Raw genomic sequence first — 25895 nt, forward strand, 5'->3', positions numbered from 1 at the left:
CGTGAGATAAAGAGTCCAACCACATTCACTTTCAAGTAAAACTACAGTTGACAAGGGAAAGCCACCTGCTAGAATGTTCCAGAACAACTTTCTAATAGTCTGGAGGGGAGTAATTTTTGTGTATATATATATCGTCCTGTTTCTGTACCTTGTTACATTTGTACTTGGTGCAGAGTCTGAAGGAGACCTTGCTCGAAGGTTGAAAGGTTACGTTTAGTTTATGTTTTATAATAAAATAAATTTCTGCCTTGGTCAGCATATTAAGTTTTTCATTACTGAAAATGTTAAAACAATGGGTGTGAAAGGCCAGAGCCCCTTGGGAAAAGCTAAAAGTGCCAGGTGTAAAAGGACCTTCACAAGACAAACACAACACATTCAAAAGTCAGAAAAACTAGAAAACTTCCTCACAGACAGTGGAAGAGACGAGTTCTTCTCAAAAAGCTAAAAACATGTCATAAAACAGCTGTTTTCGCCCATCAGGAATGATAAACAGCTGGGAGGATTAAATGTGTACGTGAGGAAAGCAAGACGTAATATCTGTGCCCAAGAGTCAACCTCGCTTCCACGTAGAACATTAATTTTTGTTATTGTACGTCGCTTTTCTGCCATTTTTGACTAATCGTGACAATGGGGTTGAATAATGATCACGTGAAACCTATGGAGAGAGACAAGGGGACCCAAGGTGGGACACGAACCCACAACTTTCGGTCACGAGATCGTGAATCAACCAATCAATCCGCTTGGCCACCGAGGCGGCTTGTAATTAAATGTATTGTTACTTTGAAGAGGTTCTCCTTGAAGTCATTTAACTGGATAATTAATATATTGTACTATAGAAGGGGAATTTGTTTAGATGTTATATTCTGCAATGCCCTTTCGTTCAAAATGGATATAAGTTTTCTAAATATGCAGTCGCATAAATAATAATGAACGCTATAATGCCTGAGCAACAATTTCTGTGTGTTCTACGAAATCGAGGTGGCGAGACGAGACTGAAGTTTGCAACACTGATTTCTGAAACTCAAGATGGTGGAAAGAAGGCATTCTGTCACTGCTATACATCTTTCAACATTTTTTTTCTTGCGGGAAATGTGTCAATGTTTTTCGAGGCACCCTGTACTTGATTGATTTTTGCGCTGAGGATGAAAATCACCGTGCCGTGATCTCTCAATTTCTCGGCCTGGGAGAAGCTTAAAGCGCGGCCACTAATGACGAAGATCGTCTGTTCATGTTCGATATCTTTCCCCCTAAGTGTTATTCAATCCCCCTTCAGTAATAACGCCTGTATTCAGCCTAATAACTTGGGCATCTGTGGGTCTAATCAGGCCACGCGGAATAACCCCAGATACTCTCGTTCCCAAAAACTTTCTCAGCCTGTAAAGAAGCCCGCCTGCTACCTCAAACCTTCCGGTGGTGTGGCTTATCTCCCCAAAGACAAAAGAAACTCGCTAGAAGTTGGCTCGCGATGACGTAATCGACCCGGTCCTTGACGTAAGCAGGGGCAAAGTTCGTCATAGATCAGGCTCGCAACGGCTGGGAAGTTTCTGACCAGGTGTATGCATGTTGCAATAGAGGGCACTGCTCCCTTCCCTACTCCATTAGCATTCTCCCTGTTCAGAAATAATATCTTCACAGAATTCACGTTTCCAGAGAAACATAATTATTTTTCTTTTATTTGTGAGATTAGATTAATCTGCTGAGAAATATCCTACAATCTTATTACAGCAGTTTAAGATATAACAAATGGAGACACGATTACACAAAGAAATTATAAATATAATCATATATATCAAATTTCGTTCTCAATCATCTCTCTTCTGCGGTATTAAATTACTTTACCTTCGTTAACTATCAATTTTCCTAAAGACGAAGCCAAATCGCCTGCATAAACAATTATTAGTAACAAAAGAAATTAAATTCACAAGTACTTGTTTTCGGTAAAACAAGAAAAAATGTTCCTAATTTCGTCCCCTTTCAAAATTTCCCAAAGAATGAAGTACGTAGGTAATAACGAATTTTCATATTTGTTTTTTGTCAGTTTTAATATTCATATTGTTTACAAAAATTCATTACAAAGTGAATATAATCAGTAGAATGTAATGCATTAATACAAAATATAATACATACATAAAATTGAAAACCTGAATTCAGCAACATTCAGCAAGAATATTAGGTTTACTTAAAATTAAAATAAATAACATTATTTCTTTAACACCCTATGTTTCCAGGGCCCCATCTTAACCTAAAAACTAATAGTATGAGGGGTCCAAATAAGGAACAGGAAGGGGGACCAAATTAGGAACAACCCTGAAACTATCGTTGAGGCCTCCACTTTCTCAACAAGTGAACCTGAAGGCACACAACTCGGACAACCCATGCAGAGATTATAGAATCAACGATTACACTAGGTGTGAAGAACTTGTAATTATGACATTGAAATAACTCATGGTGCCAAGACAACTAGAAATCCAAGTAGAACCGGAGCAGGAGTTTCCTGGATCACAAAGTTGAGAACTTGCTTCATTTGCCTTCCACTGCACACACACGTGCTGGCGCCGATAGCATTCTTAGCGGCAAGACATGAAACTGAAGGGGGCGAAATCACTAACTTTTTGCTGTGTCATGGAGGAAGTTGTTTTGAAGCAGGGCAGCGATGCCAACCCTACAATAATGATGCTAAACCTAGAATAATTTGCAATCTTCTTCTCGAGGAGGAACGAAATTCACTTCAACGGACGATAATTTGAGAAATTAAAAATAAAATTATAAACCAGGTCTTATTTCCAATAACACCATCTTCTGTTTATCTTTTCTTAATTTTCCCCAATATATCTCGAGAGGAACATTGCATGGAAAATCAGTAGTAAAATAAATGTTCTCTTCCACTTTGAAGTCGACGAATCATCTGAAACTTTCTCTAGTTCAATGTTGAACTCATTTGGGATCGTAAATGCATCTTAAAATCACAATCATCCGTAAAATAATTATAATAATAAATTACTGTTACTAATTATAAATAATAGTAATGATTCATTATTATTATTAGTAGTAGTAGTAGTATTATGTAGATCCTAGCAATTCGCGTAGGGATGTGACGACCTCATTGCCCAGTGACTTGTTCACTGCAGTTAGTCAACCAACAGAGTGAAATGGTCAACATTTTGCTCTGTTGGGGTTTATACAGCTATCCTGTCATGGCTCTATGAGCGTCCCACAATCGGCAGAAGTGGGGTATGGTTGGTGGACTACAATGTGATCCTCCCAGCTAGATCCGAGGGATCCGCTGACCAACGACTCGTGCGGTCCTCCATTCATATTTGTGGTTAGGCGTAGAGCTGACAACTCTGCACTGTAAAAAGACGTCAAGAAACAGCAATATGAGGTCATGGATGTTCCCAAGGTAAAATATTCCGGAGGTAAAAATTCGGATCTCCGGACGGGGACTACTTTGGGAGGTCCCTGACTAAGGATAAGATCTACATTAGGAATAAGGATATTAAATTAGGCACCTGGAATGTTCTGAGCCTTTACCGGCCTGGGGAGGAAGGCCAAGACGAAGATGGAGGGACAACGTTGTGATGGACCTAAAGGAAATCGGTAGGGATGGAAAAGAGTATATAGATCTTGCTCAAGATAGGGACAGATGGAAGGCCTGTGTTGCTGCAGCCATGAACCTTCGGGTTTAAGAAGGCTAGAGAGTTAGTTGTGTAGATCCTAGCAAAAATTATCAGCATTAAGCATAATTTCACAGATTAAACTGCACTTTTTATTATCGGGAGGTTGGCAACGCTGGGCAGGAAGCATCTGCGTTTTCAGGCTTGGTCAGTGACTTCTTGCTCTCTCTCCTCGATTTTATGGGTGCGTACAAAATTCTGTGTCGGTGTCATGGCGTATGACTCAGACAAGAGATCGGCACGTGTGCAAACGCTCTAAGACCGCGCGGTGAGGGATGACAGTTGCTAATATTTCAAGCAATTTCAACTGCACCGCTTTGTAGGGAAGCAAATCTGGATCTTGATTCATAATTCACTGGAATTTATTTCCGCGAATGGTAAACGAAAATAACAACTGAAAGCACATTAAAAGAAAGAGTGCATTGAAAAAGGCAGCAAACAGAATGCGATAATTTGAAACAAATATAGAGCGCGCCACAATTGAATCAGTCCTATTACTTTATAAGCACACCTCGTAAAGTTTATTTGTTCCTCCAAGCGTAGAAGCTCCCCTCCCCCGTTCCTTTTTTATTGCCCATCCAGGTTTGTATATCAGGGAACCCGCGCCCGGGACCCCTTAATACGGGAACAATAAGGGTCTCCCGTAAAAGGAATAGCTGGAATTTTTCCCCCGTAAAGGGGGCTCGGAATCCAATAAAAAGAAGCGTCCGGGAAAAACAGGTGACCTAGAACACTGGGCGGAAGTCTTCTGGATCCTGGGAGGCAATGCCCCTCACTCCCCCCTTCCGCGCGCCTCTCAGGGCAAATGCAATCTCGGCAGCCCTCCGTAAAAGGGTAGAGATTCCGTTACGGCCTTTAGAAGGGCCCAAAGGTACATACGTGACCAGTAAAAGGATTCGTGTTTTACTTCTGCTGGGAGTTTTCTTGTCAATTCGAGCCTCTCTTTATGTTCGCGCATTTTTTTAATTTTTTTTTTGTCTAGTTCGTCTCCTTTTTACTCAAACTGCACCAATTCTTCCTGCATACTCCTCCCTAAACCCCCAATATACTTCTCTTCGAGGACTATACTGACCGCATTTCAAGCTGGCGGCTGGGAAAAAACGAATCAGCGATCAGTTGAATTCTCTTCACCTAGATTCGAGAGTCTGGTCCAAGTTCTACATTCGAGAGTCTGGTCCAAGTTCTAGATGCGAGAGTCTGGTCCAAGTTCTAGATTCGAGAGTCTGGTCCAAGTTCTAGATTCGAGAGTCTGGTCCAAGTTCTAGATTCGAGAGTCTGGTCCAAGTTTTAGATTAGAGAGTCTGGTCCAAGTTTTAGATTCGAGAGTCTGGTCCAAGTTCTAGATTCGAGAGTCTGGTCCAAGTTCTAGATTCGAGAGTCTGGTCCAAGTTCTAAATTCGAGAGTCTGGTCCAAGTTCTAGATTCGAGAGTCTGGTCCAAGTTTTAGATTAGAGAGTCTGGTCAAGTTTTAGATTAGAGAGTCTGGTCCAAGTTTTAGATTAGAGAGTCTGGTCCAAGTTTTAGATTAGAGAGTCTGGTCCAAGTTCTAGATTCGAGAGTCTGGTCCAAGTTCTAGATTCGAGAGTCTGGTCCAAGTTCTAGATTCGAGAGTCTGGTCCAAGTTCTAGATTCGAGAGTCTGGTCCAAGTTCTAGATTCGAGATTCCGGTCGAGTTCTACTAGATTCGAGATTCCGGTCGAGTTCTACTAGATTCCGGTCCAGTTCTACTAGATTCGAGATTCCGGTCGAGTTCTACTAGATTCGAGAGTCCGGTGGAGTTCTACTAGATTCGAGAGTCCGGTCCAGTTCTAGATCCGAGATGTCGGTCCCGTTCTAGATTCCGGTCCCGTTTTAGATTCTACTCTCTATCCTGTTCTAAATTGGAGACTTGGTTTCCATTTTGGATTTAAGGATCCAGACCCCATCAAATATGAATTGGAAAACGAACAATCCATTCTTAATTGCAGACCAAATTTCGAATTCAAAGTTCGATTCTCGTTGAATTCGGAATCAACCGCCAATTTCCAGTTATGTACTTACATGCCACACAATCCTGAGTAGCAAGTTGTGCAAATACATTTCGATGAACTTTGGACTACAATTGGGGAAAGCAACATATCGCTTCCTTTGAAAGTTGAAAATCACTTTCCAGCCAGGGAACACAATTTCGAATTCCACCTAGACCGCGAAATCGAATTCAATTTCCCGATACCAGTTGCATCTCACATTTTCTTCCTTCCGTGAAGATTTCTTGAACAGAAAGAAACGAAAGAGTAAGAAACTTGAAGAGAAAGAAAAAAACGAATAAGTTTCAAAACTCTTTCCTTCTGTGTGGCAAGGGGCATTAATTTGCATTCGAAAGTTCGTACGTGAAAGCAAAAAAAACAGCATGGAACACGATGTCGGGAAAGTTGTTCTGTCGCGTCCATTTACTCAAATTAAAGTTCTGCAACAGCCGTGCCACCTGCCGGGTAAAAAGGGAACTGTAAATTTTTAACGAGAAGAACTCGATTTTCTTGTCACGACGAGGGAAAAAAACGAGGGAATGGGACGAAAGAGAGAGGTGGGAGATGAGAACTGCAAAAGCAACACAATTTACACCCTTGCATGCATTCTAAATTGGTGAATATTTTGCATTGCGAGTTTAGAAAGTTCCCCGGAAGATGGCAGCACTGAAACTTTTTTCTTGAAAGTTTGACATCTCACTTTATCTGAGTCGGAAATAAGATAAATTATTCAAGGAAGAACAAAATATATTTATTTAAAATACTGATGGACTGTTATGAAAATTATAGTCCACTACAATTCTATTTTAAGTAAAGATTGTTTAATAACTACTGATTGTATTTACATATGAATGGCTTATTACAGAAAGGGACCTGAGTAACGTTTTTGAGGTATCGGAGTTAATTTTTTCATCTCCACTGTGTCTAGCAGCATACTGCAGGGGGGTACATTGAGGGTTGCAAAATTAACTATTCATTATCTTGAATATTTGAGCCAACAACGGCACATTTCTTTCTTACACTATTAATATTATACGATTTTTCATTGTTTTTCTCAGAATTGTGCAAAAGTGACTCAGGTCCCTTTCTGCAATAAGCCATTCATATATAGATTCTAATAAGAAAATCTGAATTTTGTAACCACGATTTCCTAGTACTTTCATGACTCAAGTGAGACGGATCTTGAGGATACTGGCGGCAATGGGCCGAGGTACAGCGCCTTGAATAACGTTGTGTGAAAAACGCGCACGGTTCTGCGTTCTCTGGCTGGTTCCACTCGAAAATGATCCGCTAGAGGCGCTGGTGTTGACCCCGGTGCTTGGTGTTCGACTGCTTATAATGGAAGTAAATGGAGTTTTCGCTACAACGTCTGATTCTTTTACGTGAAGCATATACCTAGTCTTACCATAAATACTGTCCCAAAGTTGTAAGTAAATAGACACAAAATGGTGAGAGATATTGTAATATCAGAATAACATGAGGTGCATGGATGCATTATGAACCAAAATCACAAATAATTATTCGAAATGGCCACCTTTAGCACTGACACACTTCTGAAGTCTTCGTGGCCACGCATCAATTGAATTACGCAACACATCGACTGGAAAATGAGCAACTGCCTTCAGAAGAGACCGACCACTTTAAACTTTCAATATTGGGATGTCTCTTCTTCCAAGCCATCTCCTGAAGCTTGGACCACAATTTGTAGTACAAAGGGTATAGGTCCGGACTTGCAGAAGGCCAATCTGAAGTGGAAATGAAGTCTGGAACATTTGCTACGAGGGCATGCTCCATTTCTGTGAACAAGGGGTAAAAACATCAGCCAAAGTGTACCAGCAGACAGTGCTTGAGAAACTATGCAAGAATCTTACCGACATCATCTTCCATGGAGAGAACTGGAGCTTCCAGCAGGACTCAGCCCCAGCACACAAAGCACGCACCACCCAGCAGTGGTTGGAGGCAAATGTTCCTGACTTCATTTCCACGTCAGATTGGCCCTCTGCCAGTCCAGACTTAAACCCTTTGGACCACAAATTGTGGTCCAAGCTTCAGAAGATGGCTTGCAAGAAGAGACATCCCAATATTGACAGTTTAAACCGGTCTCTTCAGAAGGCAGCTGCGGAGTTTCCACTTGATGTGTTGCGTAATTCCATTGATGAGTGGCCACGAAGACTTCAGAAGTGTGTCAGTGCTAAAGGTGGCCATTTCGAATAATTATTTGTGATTTTGGTTCATAATGCATCCATGCACCTCATGTTATTCTGATATTACAATATCTCTCACAATTTTGTGTCTATTTACTTACAACTTTGGGACAGTATTTATGGTAAGACTAGGTATACATGCATACATACATATATATATATATATATATATATATATATATATATATATATATATATATATATATAGTGTGTGTGTGTGTGTGTGTACGCGCGTGCGCGATTTGTAATTAATTAATACACTTACAAGCGAGGTCTAAGTCTCCCCCTCCGATTTCCATGAAACTTGGCAGGTGTATAGAGGTCCCCCCTCAAATGTCAAGATGAGAAATTGAAGTGGGGATCTGACCCCGAAACCACGTAAATATGGCATAGGAAGAAACAGGGGGCATATGGCCTCTCTATACACCTGCCAAGTTTCATGGAAATCGGAGGGGGACACAGGGGTCAGATCCCCACTTCAATTAGTCCTCATCTTGACAATTGAGTGGGTTTTGCCCTGTAAAACCGTTTTTTAGCTGAAACAAAAAAAACACGTATTTCTTCCTTTGGGCCCCACTATACACCTGCCAAGTTTCATGGAAATCGGAAGGGGACACATAGGTCAAATATTCACTTAAATTTGTCCTCATATTGACATTTGAGGTGGGGTTGCCCCCTAAAACAGTTTTTTAGCCGAAACAAAAAAAAACAAGTATTTCTTCATTTGGGTCCGTTTATACACACACATGCCAAGTATCATGGAAATCGGAGGGGGACACAGTGGTCAGATCCTCACTTCAATTTGTCCTCATCTTGACATTTGAGGGGGTATTCCTCCCCTAAAACCGTTTTTTAGCTGAAACCAAAAAAACACGTATTTCTTCCTTTGGGCCCCACTATACACCTGCCAAGTTTCATGGAAATCGGAGGGGGACACGTAGATAACCTCCCTTGTTAGTCTTACACTTTGTAATTATATAACACTGCATATATTATAATGTTTTATTTTAATTTGTAAAACTGTAACTGTAGAACCATTGTATAATTTTTGTATAACATTTCTATCTTGTTATATGTGTTAAAGGTTTCATCCTGGAATGGAATGTCTCACATTTATGGGTGTTTTCATTTCCAATACATTCGAATGAATACATGTTCGTTTCAATGGCATTTACAAAATCATCTCTGACATTTTATGTTAAACAAGTAAGATTATTTTTGTGCACGAGTGTGTTAGCCGATGCGTAGCAAAGTATTTTAGGAAAACTTGAAAAAAATTCTTGTAGGACTAACTAATGAAAAATTTCTTTGTAATCGAAGATCATAATACCTTTTAAGGTGTGGTAATATTATAATGGGATTGAGATACGAAACTCTCGGATCCGGATTTTTCGGATCCGGATCCGTTTGGCCATCCCTATTCTAGACAGTCGACCACGTCCTGTTATCGTCATACTTTCGTTAATAATACGGGAGAAAAAAATACGCGTGGAATGCTCTTGGCAACTAAATTTTTGTGTATGAATTCTGTTCATTATTATTATCATCATCACTTCTTTTAAAGATATACACACTGAAGCATTTGTATTTTTGATATTTACTGTCTCTTTTCTTCCGCTTTAAACTAATCGCCGCGATTATGATAATGATGATTGCATGAAACGACAAGGGGAACCCCACAAAACTTTCTTAGTGCCATCGACATGAGTGTAAGGCAACTTTCAAACCAATGGGACAAGCGACACGGGATGTTCACACTGTCACACTAGTGACACACACTTCCAGACTGTAAAATAGCATTCATTGCACATGAGGGTCCAAACAGCAAACGACACGTTCATATGGCGTATTCGCGTGCTACTTGTTACTTCGGTCGAAAAGCTCCTTAAAGGAAGGGTGCTCAGACCGAAGCGACGCGCTGCAGGGGGAGTTCCCAACTGAGTGACAAGCGACATGGTGCCTTGAGTCTATTAGCAAGCGTTGCTTGCGAACAACAGATAGGCGACACCATAAACCGCACATTACAACAACAGATCTAGGCGACACGATAAGCCACACGTGTCGCTTCTCCGTCGCTCAAACTGGGCCATTTCCTCAATAGCTTGCAACATGTTGCCGTGGTTTGTTGTTCGCGCATACGCGATGCAATGAGTGTCTTACTTTAGTGAGATTGCGCACCAAAGCGACAAGCGGCACGCGACACTTATCGCTTGAGGATTTCACCAACCTAACGCTGGGCTGTGCTTCCCGTCATGCCGCTACGATGTGAAATGTTGCTCTTGATTGGCTCGTTTCCAAGCAACATGTGTCGCTTCGGTATGAAAGTTGCCTTGGACCGAATGACCCGTGTCGCTTTGGTGTGAAATCCTTGTATCGTTTGTCGCGTGTCGCTTTGGTGTAAAATTTCCTTGAGGAAACGGTGCAGTCAGAGCTTGTGTCCCTACGTTTCGAAAGGCTGCATTGATTTCCGACTGCTCGCTTTCAAGCGACACTTGTGGTTTGTCGCCTCGGTATGAAATATCTCTCAGAATACTATTTATATTCTAATAACATAGAAAAATAAACTCTAATACACAGTCCAAGACCTGACGTCCGGAATCACATTGCGATGTTTCTTCTTGTGTTACGCATGCTATTTTTTTATTCATTTTATTTTACTTTTCTTTCCAAATTAATGTCATTTCGTGACTGCAAATCACTGCACAAATATAACTGTTTCCATCAATTCACGTACGTCCTTTCAAGACAAACAAATCTACATCATATATTCAAAGAACTAACTAAGCCGCATTACTTTCATAAGAAAATTAGCACCGACATTGATCGCACTGCCATCTATGTTTCTCATCCGTCGGGGGAACCAGTTTCTTGGGTCGTTTTCCACACTACGTTATTCAAGGCGCTGCAGCCGAGGGGTGCCCGAGAAAGAAGTTAGGTTCGGAGAAGTGAGTAGTACGGGCCTTAGGGACAGTATCGGCCATGTACGGGATAGGTGGATCTGTGATCCAGGGGTCCCGAGTTCGAATCCCGGTCGGGCTTGGTTGTTTGTGAATGTCCATTCATCAATTTCATCAGTCATGCCCATCTTCGCAAATTAGCCAAGAGGCACAAAACGCGAAGTAAAATAAAATAAATCACAAATTATCTGTGATCAAATACCATTACCGTGCAAATTGTCCATGATTATTTTCATTAATTTTACTCTTTATATCGTATGAGTTTTTAAGCGATGGATTTTTATGTATGCTGGTGCAGAAGTTGTCAACACCTTGTTTTGAGTTTATTTTAATTCTTGAAGCTCTTATTGGGTCAAATAAAGTGCGCGAACATGGTGATGGACAATTTGCACGGTAATACTCATGCATCCCACTGTACGTACCTTGAGATGTAAACAGCCACGTTTGTAGCTTACTAAAGGCAATGACGTAGCAAACGGTTTCGGGGCCCTTGCTCTTAAATTTATTTCTACAAGTAAACAAGACAGTTCATTGTCCTTCACCTCACCAGTTCTTGATGTTTTAGAAGTATAGCCGTGATAAATAAATAAACACCCATAATGCAATATAAACTCAAGAGAAAACTGAATCATATCTCACCATATTGATGCTAAGCTCCGTCTCAATTTTGAATCTTTCTCGCAACGCTCAAAGTATTTCTCGATTTTGAATTATCGCACACTCAATGAGGACAAAACGTGAACTGCAACAGAAGTGGAGTAACCTTGGCACAGCCCTGCAAACTTCACACCTTTGATCATTTTGCCAGTTAAATGTCGACTTCCCCTCTCCTTGTATTTTGTCACTGTGCATTCCTCTTAAAGATTTTGCAGATAGTTGATGTTCTTACTGCCTCACAACCCTACAATTACAAAATAAGCATAAGAAAGGAAATACAAGCAGCTACTCGAAATTCATGGCACTGCAGTAAAACATGCTGGCATGGACGCCTACAGGGTTTCGTCAAGTCCCTACTCCCCGTTTTCTGTCATATTATCTCTTTCCTTTTCATTATTTCATTTCCCCCCTTCTCCCTTTAATCTTTTCCTCTGTCTTTCCTCCATCTTCACCTTTCATCTCTTTTTTATTTTCCGCTTTTTCTCTCTCTCCGTTCTATTTTCTTTCCTTATCTTCTTAAATCTTTATTTCATTATTTTTCTCTCTCCATTTCTCTTTCCCTTTCATACTCTTTGTCTTCCTCTCTTTTCCCCCTAACTGTTTCTATCTTCTTTTTCTTTCCCTATCTCTCCCTGTCTTTCTTCATCTTATTTCCCTTTCTTCTCTGTTTCTCTTTCCCTATCTCTTCCTCTCTTTTCCCTTTATTTCCCCATATCTTCCTTCTCTCCTTATCTCTTCCTCTCTCTTCCCTTTATTTCCCCATATCTTCCTTCTCTTTTTTCCTATCTCTTCCTCTCTCTTCCCTTTATTTCCCCATATCTTCCTTCTCTTTTTCCCTATCTCTTCCTCTCTTTTCTATTTATTTTCCTTATCTTCCTTCTCTCTTTCCCTATCTCTTCCTCTGTTTTCCCTTTATTCTCCTATCTTCCTTCTCTCTTTCCCTATCTCTTCCTCTCTTTTACTCTTTCATTCTCTCTTTGTTTCCCTATCTCTTTCTCTCTTCATTTCTCCTATCTTCCTTCTCTTTTTCTCTTCCTCTCTTATTTCTTTCTCTCTTTTCCATTGTATCCATCCCTTTCACTCTTCTTCCCTATCGTTTTCCCTTTATTTACCTTATCTATTCTCTCTTTTCCCTTTGCAGTCCCTTTCTTTCAGAGAAAGATAATTCATCCCGACGCAGAACAGGATCCCATCTGGCCATTTCATTCCCTTACGCTCCCTGCCTGGCCAGTTGGACTGACAAACAAGAAGGTTGGCAGTGGACCACCGCACACGAGAACGCACATCCAGATCCCTTTATCAACCCAACGGCCTTATACGTGGCTTCGCAGCTAGCCTATTGATCACTGAAACTCGCTCAGACATCCACACATAGACTCTCTCTTCTGTTCCAGCCCCGGCATGGCTGGAATTCGGATTTATTTACGTATGTCCCCCTCCCCTCCAACCCCCAACCCAGCCACTTTCCTAAAGCGGGTGAATTTTCTGTGGATCCTGTGAATTATGCAACCCTCCCGGCAACTTGAATTATTAACCACGGAAGAGAGGGTAAGACCTTTTATTAGGCGCCAGCAACGTGCACGTGGGGGTTGCATAAGCGTCCGGGATAGCGTGTGTTCTAATGCGGCGCCGTTTCCCGCGGTTTATCAAGTGTCCCATTGTCTTGCAGCTGTAAATAGGTTCCAGTGTTGCCACCTGCGTGGAAAACTTACCATTAAAAAAATAGGAACAATGAAGACCCAAGAATAAGAATTTGCAAAGGTAGGGGAGTTTGGTAAAGTTGCTTAAAAAATGGCTAATTTTTTCTTATATCTAGTGAAAGCACTTTTTGTTATTTTGTTGGATATGGCAGTTAACTACTGTAACTTACAACCTGTAAATTACAAAAGAAATAATACTTATAATAATAATTTCGAATTTTGAATTACATTAACTTTTTCTAGATATCTCAGGGGCATGTGCACTCTCTGCGGGGAGTGCACACACAGCTTGCAACAAAAGCCCAAACTAAATACTAAGAGCTCTAAATCTAACCAAGGGCGGGCTTGGGGGTACTTCCCCCCTTAGATATCTAGAAAGATTTCATGTAATTCAAATTTTGAAATTGTAGCGTGAAAACTTGGACGAGGGGTGTCGTGATAGACAGCAGATTAAGTGCCTATGCGAATTTTCCTAGTTGTGGGGAACCTAATTTCTAATCTACAATTTTGCTTAGGTCTAATAATGTATATGAAGGGCCAGGGGGGAAAACGATGAATGTCGATTTTTCGCCCATTTTGAGATCGCAACGCCATCTGATAGTTCAGAAGCTGTACTATAAGAATGAGAACGGCCTTGGTTGGGAAACGATGAGAAGTGCCTGAAAAACGCATTATTATTTTGGCATATATTAACGTTCTTATGGAAAGAAATACTTTGTTTTTCATTTCCTGGCAAATTGTCTCGAATGAACATTCATCGTTTTTCCCCCTGGCCCTTCATATGTGTTTAGGTTAGGAGGATCAGGTTTACACCAATTCAGGATTTTTTTTCGTCCTTTTCTTGGAAAAAGTCTGAAATGGCCTCAAGGAAAACATTTGAAAATTTTGTAACTTTTTTCTTGAATATTTTCCTTGAAAAGTGAAGAAGCGATCACTCCTTAGAAAGTCATATTTCTTTGCAGAACTTTTCATGAAAAACTTATCGAAAAATTACATTTATACAATAATGACTGATTCGGTTTGCTGTAAATTTACATGATACAGAAAGATTTCGTGTCGATAAGTGAATGAGGCATCAAGAACTTTTGAGTATTTTTGCTGTTAATTTTCATGTGAGAACGTGCAGAAATCATGAGAAAAGAGTATTTTCATAATATTCTGGTAAAGTTTCGGACAAGCGGAGTGTTTCTGCTGTAGTTTACTACGAATACTTGTTGTTGTGTTTATACTCAAGTCTTTTTAAAAACCAGAAGAAACTAATATATTGCACAGTACACTCAACACCATCTCGTGTCAGTTTAGCCAACTTACCAAGATATCACAATCGCTGCGGGATTCATATTTGGTATAGCTTCTCCCGTTCTCCTGTAAATATCCACAACATTTTGTTTTATCATTCATCATTTCCATAGCAGTCATTTTTCTCTGAATCCTATACGATCTTTTTTCCAAGCAATTCATCACTGCTAAAAGCGTTTTCCATCAGTCCAAGAGTTTCGTTAGCTTCCCTTGTTGACTCTGTGGAAAAACTTTTTCTCCCTCTCCGTTAGGGGTTGCTAATGCATTATACAACCCTTCAGCTCGCAGTCATTTGTTTATGTACTGCTGAGTCGTCAGAATGCCTACCAAGTGGGGGAAACAGGAAAATACTCAAGAGCTTTTCCTTGATGAGAGAAAAGTTCTGAATTTCAGTGTTGTCAGGTTGCTGAAAGGTTCTGAAATCCACACGTACAAAAAAGGGGGTGTGAACCTCACTTTCACGTAGTACTCCCTGGACTGCATTTTGCAGGCTAGCGAGGCTCTGGCGTCTAAACTCAGACTAAGAGAAAAGTCAAAAGAAAAATGCATGCCAATTTGCCCATATGTACATCATACATGATACTGATATTAGAATAAGAAGACTTAGGTGGGCAGGCCATGTGGCACGAATGGGAGAGGAAAGAAGAGTGTACAAGATTCTTGTTGGGAAACCTGATGGTAAGAGGCCTGAAGCAAGGCATACACGAAGATGGAGGGATAACATTCAGATGAACCTAGAAGAAATCGGTAAGGATGGAAAAGATTGGATTAATCTTGCCCAGGATAGGGACAGATGGAAGGCCTGTGTTGCTGCAGCCATAAACCTTCGGGTTTAAGAAGCCTAGAGAGTGATTGAGTTATATATAATTAATACAGTCATATGTGGCGCCCAACATGGGCTTGATCCCTACATAATTGCTGCGTGACAACATGAAATCATATAATCGATGAGCAGAATTTTCTCATTTGTGTTTACGCTAGTTTCTCAGTGAATTGAGCTTTTGTTTAAGTCCACTTTATGCAGAGATAGGCTAATCGGGACTGGACCTACAGTTTAAAGTTGGATCCCAAACACTATGTATGTGCCTTTACCGCCTGGTAGCTCAGATAAAGTCATAAAATTCACTAAGGACAGAAAAGTCTAATAATCAGAAATAAACTACAGTATTTCAGTGATGATAAGAAAATCAAGAATATTATTTGGATCTAGAAATAGATGCGAGTCATTCCATGCGAAATCAACACAGCCTTTGACCTGACCATCTCCGATTTTCATGAAATTTGGGGAGTTGAAACTATGCATGGAACTTAGTAACTATGAAAATTTTTAGTTTCGTGTGTCTTGTAATTGTTAAATTATTCAAGGTCAAAGTTAGCATAAATTGCCGTTTTTGAGCCTAATTAGCTATACTAAATTTGTTGTAACTCCGCCCCTGTTTCACCTAGGAAGCTCAAATAAAGCTTATTGTACAGGGAATTGAACAAGCTTATCAGTGATATATAACAAGCCTACCTTTGGATAAAAATATAATTTTGTCACGTGACCTTGATCTTTGACCTTGAATATCTCAAAACATGTCATCACCAAAAATCGTGAAAAAAATATATTTGGTGCCTCATGCCATACTCTAAAACATATCAAAAAATCATTCTGGGACTGCAATGGGATCAGAAGATACAAAATAATATGTGTAACTATGTGACTGATAAAAGCCCCATTGTATGAATTATGACGAGTCAAATGTCCCTTAACACCCCCTACAAAATGTGAAGGAGTTATCCTGGGTATAATTGGTCATAAAAGAAATAGGTTAGGCACAGGGAGATCCCTAGCCGTGTGTGTGAAGCGCAGATCCGGCATATTGTTGACCGCCATATTGAATTCAACGCAAAGATTTCAAAGGAGAGAGGGTGATGTGATATATCAAATCAGGCTAGAATTTCACGAGAAATGAAGTGACCAAGGTTTATCCAACATATATTTAACCAGCAAAAAATTATTACTGCATGCTTGTAACCATTTTCTCCCATTTCGAGGTGTTAAAACAAAGCATTGGAATGCTCCTAACGTGTTAGGAACTCATCGAGATCACGCTGACATCTCTCGAGAGAAAGAAGTACACGCATCATTGCATATGATTTTAATCAGCGACATTCACCAAATAGTTGAATAGTCAAGAATATTGGGAAAAGTATCTCAAACAATTACGTGACACTTCCTTTGGAATGAAAAATTCTTCAGTGACGAGGCTAATTTTTATGTTCACGGTGAAGTTAATAAAAATAATATGCAATACCTGTGATTTGCCCAGCCGAATGGTTGTTGCTGGTAAGCTAGTGATGTGGTATAGTGTATGGAGAATGGGAATGGTTGGTCCATATTCAACAACGGAACCTTAAATGGTGAGGGCTTCTTGGATTTGTTAAGTGAACAGGTTTTTCATCATTGCTTACGGGATATGGCGCTTTTCAAGAGTTTTGAAACAGGACAGAGTGTGACCACACTATGTGGACATTGTGGCAATTTCTTCATGGTAAAGTTCTAGGTAGATTGATGGGCAGACAGGGATCTATTAAAGGGCCTGCACATTCCCCAGATCTAACATCGTAGGAGGACTTTTACGTTCAGGAACATTTGAAGAGAATGGTGCATGCACTAAAAGTCCGTGATATTGACCATCTGAGAGAAGGCATAGTTGCTGCTTCCGATGATGTTGCACCTGATACATTGCCAAAAATGTTCTATGTGAGTGTGAGAGACGTCAACGAGTGTGCTCACAGGAACATTGACAACATTATAATGTGCATATATCATAAGTGAAAGATATGCGTATAACGTTTTGCTGGTTAAATATATGTTGGATAAACCTTGGTCACTTCATTTCTCGTGAAATTCTAGCCTGATTTGATATATCACATCACCCTCTCTCCTTTGAAATCTTTGCGTTGAATTCAATATGGCGGTCAACAATATGCCGGATCTGCGCTTCACACACACGGCTAGGGATCTCCCTGTGCCTAACCTATTTCTTTTATGACCAATTATACCCAGGATAACTCCTTCACATTTTGTAGGGGGTTTTAAGGGACATTTGACTCGTCATAGTTCATACAATGGGGCTTTTATCAGTCACATAGTTACACATATTATTTTGTATCTTCTGATCCCATTGCAGTCCTAGAATGATTCTTTGATATGTTTTAGAGTATGTCATGAGGCACCAAATATATTTTTTTCACGATTTTTGGTGATGACATGTTTTGAGATATTCAAGGTCAAAGGCCAAGGTCACGTGACAAAATTATATTTTTATCCAAAGGTAGGCTTGTTAAATATCACTGGAAAGCTTGTTCAATTCCCTGTACAATAAGCTTTATTTGAGCTTCCTAGGTGAAATAGGGGCGGAGTTACAACAGATTTAGTATAGCTAATTAGGCTCAAAAAGGGCAATTTATGCTAACTTTGACCTTGAATAATTTAACACTTACAAGACGCACGAAACTAAAAATTTTCATAGTTACTAAGTTCCATTCATAGTTTCAACTCCCCAAATTTCATGAAAATCGGAGATGGTCAGGTTGGAAATTGCACATATCTGTGTTGATTTGGCATGGAATGACTCATGCACCTTTCCTCGTTTAGGAGACTGTCAGGTTTTTGGTTCAGTTCAGTGCTGTTCCTTATTCGTAGCCGTGGAGAAGGGATATATATTAGACGTGGGAACGGACGGATACTGATATTTCGTGAATGCTTTGGAGTAGCTAATGGATAGGTAGATCTTCTCGGATGCCGCGTTCGTCAGTCGTAAATCTCTCGAGGACGCCGGGGAGAGAGGGGGCCGCTGTCATAAATCAGGGGGGGCATAAAGTCGCGGGGACCTAATCGCGCAGTGCCAGGAACCACCTTTGCGGAAAGAATTTTGGGAAATTAATCTTTCTCTCGGGAGGAAGACAACATCGCCGTCCGCAGCGCTGTGCTTCGAGACCCAGTACAAGGCGCTTCAAACCGCAGATACTGTGGACCTCAGACCAGTGTTGGCAAGTCTAGAAAGACCACGACGGACGACAGAAACACTTTTTCGGATAAATTTAAAATAAATTTGTGTATAGTACCTTCATTGTCTGTCTTTCTTATTTTGTTCTTCAACTTTATTATTTTTGTCATTACATTTAAAGCAATTCGTACCCACACTAACTACTATTTTCTTTGTGTAGATGGTGTGAACAGCATCAGTATCCCGCTATATCTATACTCTATCCCAGGAATCTGTGCATCAAGGTCGCGCATAACGGTAGAAAAGGAGAGAAAGCAAGTGGGCGGAGCTAAGCGGTGCACGCTCAAGTAACTGCTCCCTCTCCACGTAATTCCGTTTTCCTCCAAGCCTTCACTGGACGAGTGTAACTATTTGCGCAGAGGGCTTGTTTCCGTTGGTGTGCTCCAGACATTCCAGAGACCGAGTATAGGCACTCAATAAGAGACTGGCTGAACCAAGAGCCTCTTGTTTATAGGGACATTGTTGCAAGCGCCCATTCCGAGAGCTAACCCCTGGTCTCGCGTCATAGTGGAACTCTCTACCGACTGAGCCACCGCATCTGCATATATCGTACGGTCACTGCATAAACCGTTGCTAGTTTAGTTGCTCCTATGAATAGAAAATCGATGAACTGTTGCTAGTTTGGTTGCTCCCATGAATAGAAAATCGATGAACCGTTGCTAGTTTGGTTGCTCCCATGAATAGAAAATCGATGAACCGTTGCTAGTTTGGTTGCTCCCATGAATAGAAAATCGATGAACTGTTGCTAGTTTGGTTGCTCCCATGAATAGAAAATCGATGAACCGTTGCTAGTTTGGTTGCTCCCATGAATAGAAAATCGATGAACCGTTGCTAGTTTGGTTGCTCCCATGAATAGAAAATCGATGTAGTCTTCTTATGTCTATCTCTGTTTGTTTTGCGCCACTTTTCCATCCCTTGGTATAATTGCAGGGATGAAGATGAAGATGCCAGTTGCTCAGGAGAGCACAACAATTGTTTAAATTGCGCTTGCGCCCCTTAGTTAGATAAGCGACGATAATGTGTTGCAACTGTTTCCTTGCAAAAGAATTGCTTGCTTGAATTGTTTTAAATCCACTTATGCACTAATAGGCTAATCGGGACCGGGCCTACAGCTTAGAGTGGGATCCTAACCACTGTGTAATGTGGTTCCACTCACAGCACCCCTTGATTACAAGGCGAAGACGTTACCACTATGCCATCGGGAAGGTTCTTCGCATAAGATAGTAAATAACCCGAATGTAATAAGTTGAAGACGAAAACAGCAAACTGTCATCACAAGAACCTGAATATTAGCTTTTTTTAATTATGTTTTTGTGCCATGTTGTCATGGAGACAGGCCAAATCTTCATTATTGTTTTTCTGTGTGGAAATGTTTCTCAAGTTCAGGAATAAAGTTAATTTAATCCCATTTTTTCATAAAAGCGAGAAAAACAGAAACGCCAAATGAATCTTTCTTGTTGCTCTCCAAACTCCAGGCAGAGATACAGTTTCTTCCGATTCGTTTTTATGATCTTTTATAAGTATCGTCAAATGTGATACTCTTCTAAAGACCTTACCAGTTTTGTGAAATGTGAAAAGCACTGATTTTTTAAAGCGCTTTGGGTGCTGCCATCTTGTGACATTTTTTTGAAGCTTCCATGATCTAGCCTCGGTCAGGACGTGGTTGTTCCTTTGTGAATTTCTCTTCGTTAATTTCATCAAATCATCCATCATCCTCACCGTCGCGATTAGCCAATAGTGGCAGGAAAAAAATTAAAAAATATACAGTATAATGATGTGCATAACGAAGCAATATATAAAGAAAAGTTGCTATTGTGTGTGTTTTTGTAGTATTGCGAAATCACCTCTGGAATTCTGAATTAGGTTCGTTTTCTTAAGCAAAAATTTGTTTAATGCCAACCTTTTGCACAGAACGAGACTGAATTTCCTAGACTAATTTGATATGTGTCTCGGGAGACACATGAAGTGAGTACTGGAATGGAAAAACCTAAAATATTAAGATATGCAAAAAAAAAATCCGACAATTTTTTAATTATGAAATATTACAAGCTTGTTTAAGCAAACGTGTTTCGTGTTTTTTATTACCTGTTCAAAAGCTCCACCGACGGTCCCAGGTTTGAGACCAGATGTGAATATGGCTTATCAGCATCGTCGCGATTAGCCTAAACGGAAGAAATGTGACGTAAAAATAAGAGAAATACAAATGTTGTGCTATTTAAGGACTGACAAAGTTGGCAAGGTGAATTTAAATTGTAATTTTGATCCATAGCAAGAGACCTACTACAGTGGAACACTTCGAGAGGGTTCCGCTGGCCAAGCCTCAAAGCGTCGCGCTCGGCGCTTTCTAAGGCGAGGAGGGGGTGGGGGGTCTATCAAGAAGCCAGGACTTGGTCGTAAAGCCTTCGGCGTGGGGATATTGGGTTTCTCCCGCCTATCCCAACCACAAACTCCAATCTATGGTTCCCTGAGCACACGGTAACTGGTGCTGCCGGAAAATTTCGTGACCACGTGGACAGAGTTGCAACTATCTTCGAAAACTGGAAGATGCCATGGAAAATAGTGGGATTCACTGGAAGAGGATTCCGTGGAGAAAAAAGTCATGTGGTTTCGTTGAGGAAGATAAGTCATGGGGTTCAGTTCAGGAGGAAATACAATCATGGGATTCAATTCAGGAGGAAAGATCGTGGGTTCAATTTAGGAAGAAATGTCGTGGGATTCAATTCACGAGGAAATGTAAGGTTCAATTCGTGAGGAAATGTCGTGGGGTTCAATTCTGGAAGAAGTGTCGTGGGGTTCAATTCTGGAAGAAGTGTCGTGAGGTTCAATTGAGGAGGAAGTGTCGTGTGGTTCAATTGAGGAGGAAGTGTCGAGGGGTTCAATTGAGGAGGAAGTGTCGAGGGGTTCAATTGAGGAGGAAGTGTCGTGTGGTTCAATTGAGGAGAAAGTGTCGTGTGGTTCAATTGTGAAGAAAGTGTCGTGAGGTTCAATTGAGGAGAAAGTGTCGTGAGGTTCAATTGAGGAGAAAGTGTCGTGAGGTTCAATTGAGGAGGAACTGTCGTGTGGTTCAATTGAGGAGGAACTGTCGTGTGGTTCAATTGAGGAGGAACTGTCGTGTGGTTCAATTGAGGAGGAACTGTCGTGAGGTTCAATTGAGGAGGAAGTGACGTGGGGTTCAAGTCTTCAGTAAATGCCGTGGGACTTAATTCAGAAGGAAAAATCATGGGGTTCAAATCAAGACGAAATGCCATGTGCTGCTGTTCGATATTTCGTACGAAATCTCCGTTGTTTCTCTACAACCTACTCACATTTAGCGAATTCTAAGACGCAGAACTCTTTGTGTTCACCAGTGCGCGCCATGCTTGCGTTAACTTAGTTATACTGCCACCTAGCGGCTAAATCTACAATTACGTGAAGGGGCTTATTACAAGTGCAAACTTGGAGAGATTCTTTATGTACTGATAGGAGGGTCACTATTTATATTTTGAGCCTAACAATGAAAAAACAGGAATTTGGCATTGAAAACTGCTTCATTGTTTTTCGAAGTATTCTCCTTTATGGTCAATACACTTTTGCATTCGTTCGAACCATTTGTCAAAGCAGTTTTTCCAATCTTCTTGAGACACCTCCATAATATGGTTTTTGATCAATACACTTTTGCATTCGTTCGAACCATTTGTCAAAGCAGTTTTTCCAATCTTCTTGAGACACCTCCATAATATGGTTTTTGAACGCATCAACGGCATCTTCCGCCGACGAAAATCGTTGTCCACGCAATTTTTTCTTGACATTCGGGAACAAGAAGAAGTCATTGGGTGCCAAATCAGGACTGTAAGGCGGATGACCCATCGATTCGATTTTTTGACTGTTCATAAAGTCGGTTGTTAGACGAGATGTGTGACAGCTGGCATTGTCTTGATGAAGAATGATCCGACGGCGTTTGTTTGTTTTCCGTATTTGACCGAAGACCTCTGGCAAACAAATTGTTGTGTACCATTCAGAGTTGACCGTTCTACGTTCCTCTAAAGGCACAGTTGCCACATGACCAGTTTTCCCGTAAAAAAAAAAGGCTACCATTTGTTTCGATGTGCTTCGAGCGCGAACAACTTTTGTTGGATTAGGTTCATCTTGAAACACCCATACAGTCGACTGCTGTTTACGTTCCGACTCATATGCATATATCCATAATTCTTCACCTGTTACAATCTTATATACGTCTTTTGAAGCACCACGATTGTATTTATTGAGCATTTGTTTGCACCAATTGACGCGAGCGTCTTTTTGAATTTTTGTCAAATTGTGTGGGATCCAACGAGAACATACCTTTCTCACAGCTAAATGGTCATGTAATATTTTATATATGCTGGTGGAACTAATGCCTATGGTTGCCTCAATCTCCTAGTATGTCACATGACGATCTTGCAGTATTCGGTTTTTCACAGCATCAATGTTTTCTTGAACAACAACTGATTTTGGACGACCTTCGCGAATCTCGTCGGTGAGCGAATGGCGGCCACGATTAAATTCGTTATACCAGCGTTTCACAGTGGCAAAGGATGGGGCTTCATCGCCAAACGTGGAAGTAAGTTGATCGATGCACTCTTGTCTTGATAATCCACGTCGAAAATCGTAAGAAATCATCGCACGAAAATGTTCACGAGTTAATTCCATTTTATTGTTGTCGCGCAATCTCCAAGGCAACATAAACAACACAAATCAAGCTATTGACAAAACATTTGAAGTACGTTATGGTCAATAATGCCAGACGATTTCGTGCAAACGTCAAATCGCGCCTAACTTCAATCAGTGTTGCCAAGGCTCAAAATATAAATAGTGACCCTCGTATGAACCTTTTTTGCTGTATGTGTTATGTGTATGTTGCTCGTACTATGAACGTTCGAAACCCTGGAGGGAATTATGAATCACCCTGTATATTGATGAAAAGATGAAGGAATCATGATTAAAACCAGGGAATATTAGTGAAAGAGAAAGTGGCATTGATCATTTACTAAGGGCGAATATGATGTTGAAGTTGCACATATGCAGATGATTCAAAATTACCAAGACACAGAGGACTGGCAGTGTGTGACATAACATCTCTTTCTCTTAATCACCCCTCCCCTTCCTGTTTCGCATTCCACGCTTCTTCTTTGAGAATGCATGACTCACTTGTTCCGCTCTCTCTTTCCACCCCTCTCGTTTAAAATTCGTGTCATCCTTTCGCTCTCCTTTTTGGCGAACACAAGAGGTCAATTATTGGTGGAGAAAATGCCGTTCTGGGGGCCGGAACGTGACGGGAGCTGAATGCGGTTATTTTTAGGATCGAGAGAGGGCGTGACGTGTTTAAAGAGAAAGGAATTTCTCAAAAAGGTGGATAATGCGTGTACGAAAGGGAAACAAGTGAAGGTTTACGTGGCGAGGTGATTTGTCCGTAAAACACTGATATCCCTCTTTAGTCCTTAAAATTCGTGAACGTCTGAAGGGGGGGCACACCCCTCTGGAAAAGAAGGTTCGCCTAAGAAGTATATTTATATATTTCACATATAATTTCATGTCAGTCGCAGTAATTTACGATAATTATTAGAAGACACGGGCGTCCGGAAGGGGGCAAGGGGGGCCATGCCCCCCCCCTGGAAAATGAAAGTCAACCAAAAATTATGTATTTCACACACATAATTTCATTCTAGCCACAATAATATGTGTTAATTTTTGCACGAACATCATACGTTCAAATTTAAGCAATGTTTTTTTTAGGGAACAATACTATTTTTGGAGAGAATGTGCCTTGTTTGCCCCCTGGAAAAAAATGCCTTCCTTGCCCCTCCCTGGAATCCTGCGGACGTCCATGTTAGAAGAGTGTTGACCAGGCACGTATGCAGGGGGAGGGCTAAGGGGGCTGAAGCCCCCCTCCGCGAAATCCTACAAATATCTAATTTATATGGTGTATAGTGGTAATTAATTTTACTTCCTTGGCAGGAATAAACATTAGGTCGAAAAAAAAGTTTAGTGTACAACAGAGGAAGCAGGTCATATTTTTATTTTCTACCATTTACTCCAAAGCATAAATGGATCCACAGCTCTTAAAATGTGTTATAGTTTTCTTGGTGAGAGGTCACAGAATATAAACTTTGAGTAAAATGTGACCCTAATTTCTAAAGCCTTTTTTTAACGGAATGCGTTAAAGTTAATCACAAAATACAATATCTATGAATTTGAGTACACTAACTGTACAAAATGTAGGGAATATAATGTACAAAGTGTTGGATATTCACTCATAGGGTGGAGCCCCTCCATTTATATATTAATAATAATAATAACAATAAATTTGGAATTAAAATTGGTTTATTTTTAATAACTTATAATGGTTATTGTAAAATGACAATTATAACCGTGCTAATAATTTTATCATCGTCATTATTATTTCTACTAATCAAGTTTTATCATATTTCTGGCGACGCCTGTGCTAATAAGGGATGATCCCCCCCGAAATAAAATTCTGGCTGCAGGCCTGGTGTTGACGGAATGTGATAATTTCATACTGAGGCAGTGATTTTTGAGGGGGGAATATAGTATCTCCTTTGCCCCCCCCGGAAAGTAAATTACCTTGCTTGCCTCTCCCTGAAAAAAAAATTCTGTGGACGTCCGTGTTAAAATCCTTACCGAAATTATCCTAATGGATTTGTATTCAAACTGAAAGTTTTTTCTGAAAGTTTAAAATGTATTAGTAGCATATATCAACATCTTTGTTTTCAAAACAAGCTATTGACGATTCACTTATACTCCATCCCGGGAATCTCTGAACCAAGGCCGAGCATAACGTAAGAGAAGGGGAGGAAGCGAGCGAGTGGGCGGAATGAAGCAGTGCGAGCTGCTGAAAAAAACAACTGGTGCCGGCCCTCGTTTGGTTTGGTTTGAGTTGCCGTTTTAAGTCCACTTTGTGCACAGTAAGGCTAATCGGGACTGGACCTACAGTTTAAAGTGGGATCCGAACCACTTGTGCCTCCACCGGGTATCGAACCCGGGACCCCTTGATTACAAGGCAATGACGCTACCACTGCGCCATGGGGGAGGCCCTACCGGCCCTCGTGGCGGAGTGGTTTGCACATCGCGCTACGACGCCAGGGGTTCCGGGTTCGAATCCCGGCCTGGGTGTTTGTGGGTGTTGATGTAGTGCGATGTGCTAACCACTCCGCCACGGGGGCCGCAGAAAAGATGGGTTTACATGATTCTTGTTCGGAAACCTGATTGCATGAGACCTGTAGGAAGGCCAAGAGGAAATCGATAAGGATGGAGAAAAAGATTGGTTTCATCTTGATCAAGATAGGGACAGATGGAAGGCTTGTGTT

At 40.8% G+C, this 25895-nt stretch overlaps 1 protein-coding gene across 1 annotated transcript in view; it reads left to right on the forward strand.

Moving 5' to 3' along the window:
* stet (rhomboid serine protease stem cell tumor) overlaps positions 1-25895 on the forward strand; it is a 553830-nt gene that overhangs the window by 219122 nt on the left and 308813 nt on the right. The gene's annotated exons all lie outside the window — the stretch shown is intronic.

This window comes from Lepisma saccharinum, chromosome 24 (assembly GCF_977018435.1).
Source record: "Lepisma saccharinum chromosome 24, izLepSacc3.1, whole genome shotgun sequence".
Classification (NCBI taxonomy): Eukaryota; Metazoa; Arthropoda; class Insecta; order Zygentoma; family Lepismatidae; genus Lepisma; species Lepisma saccharinum.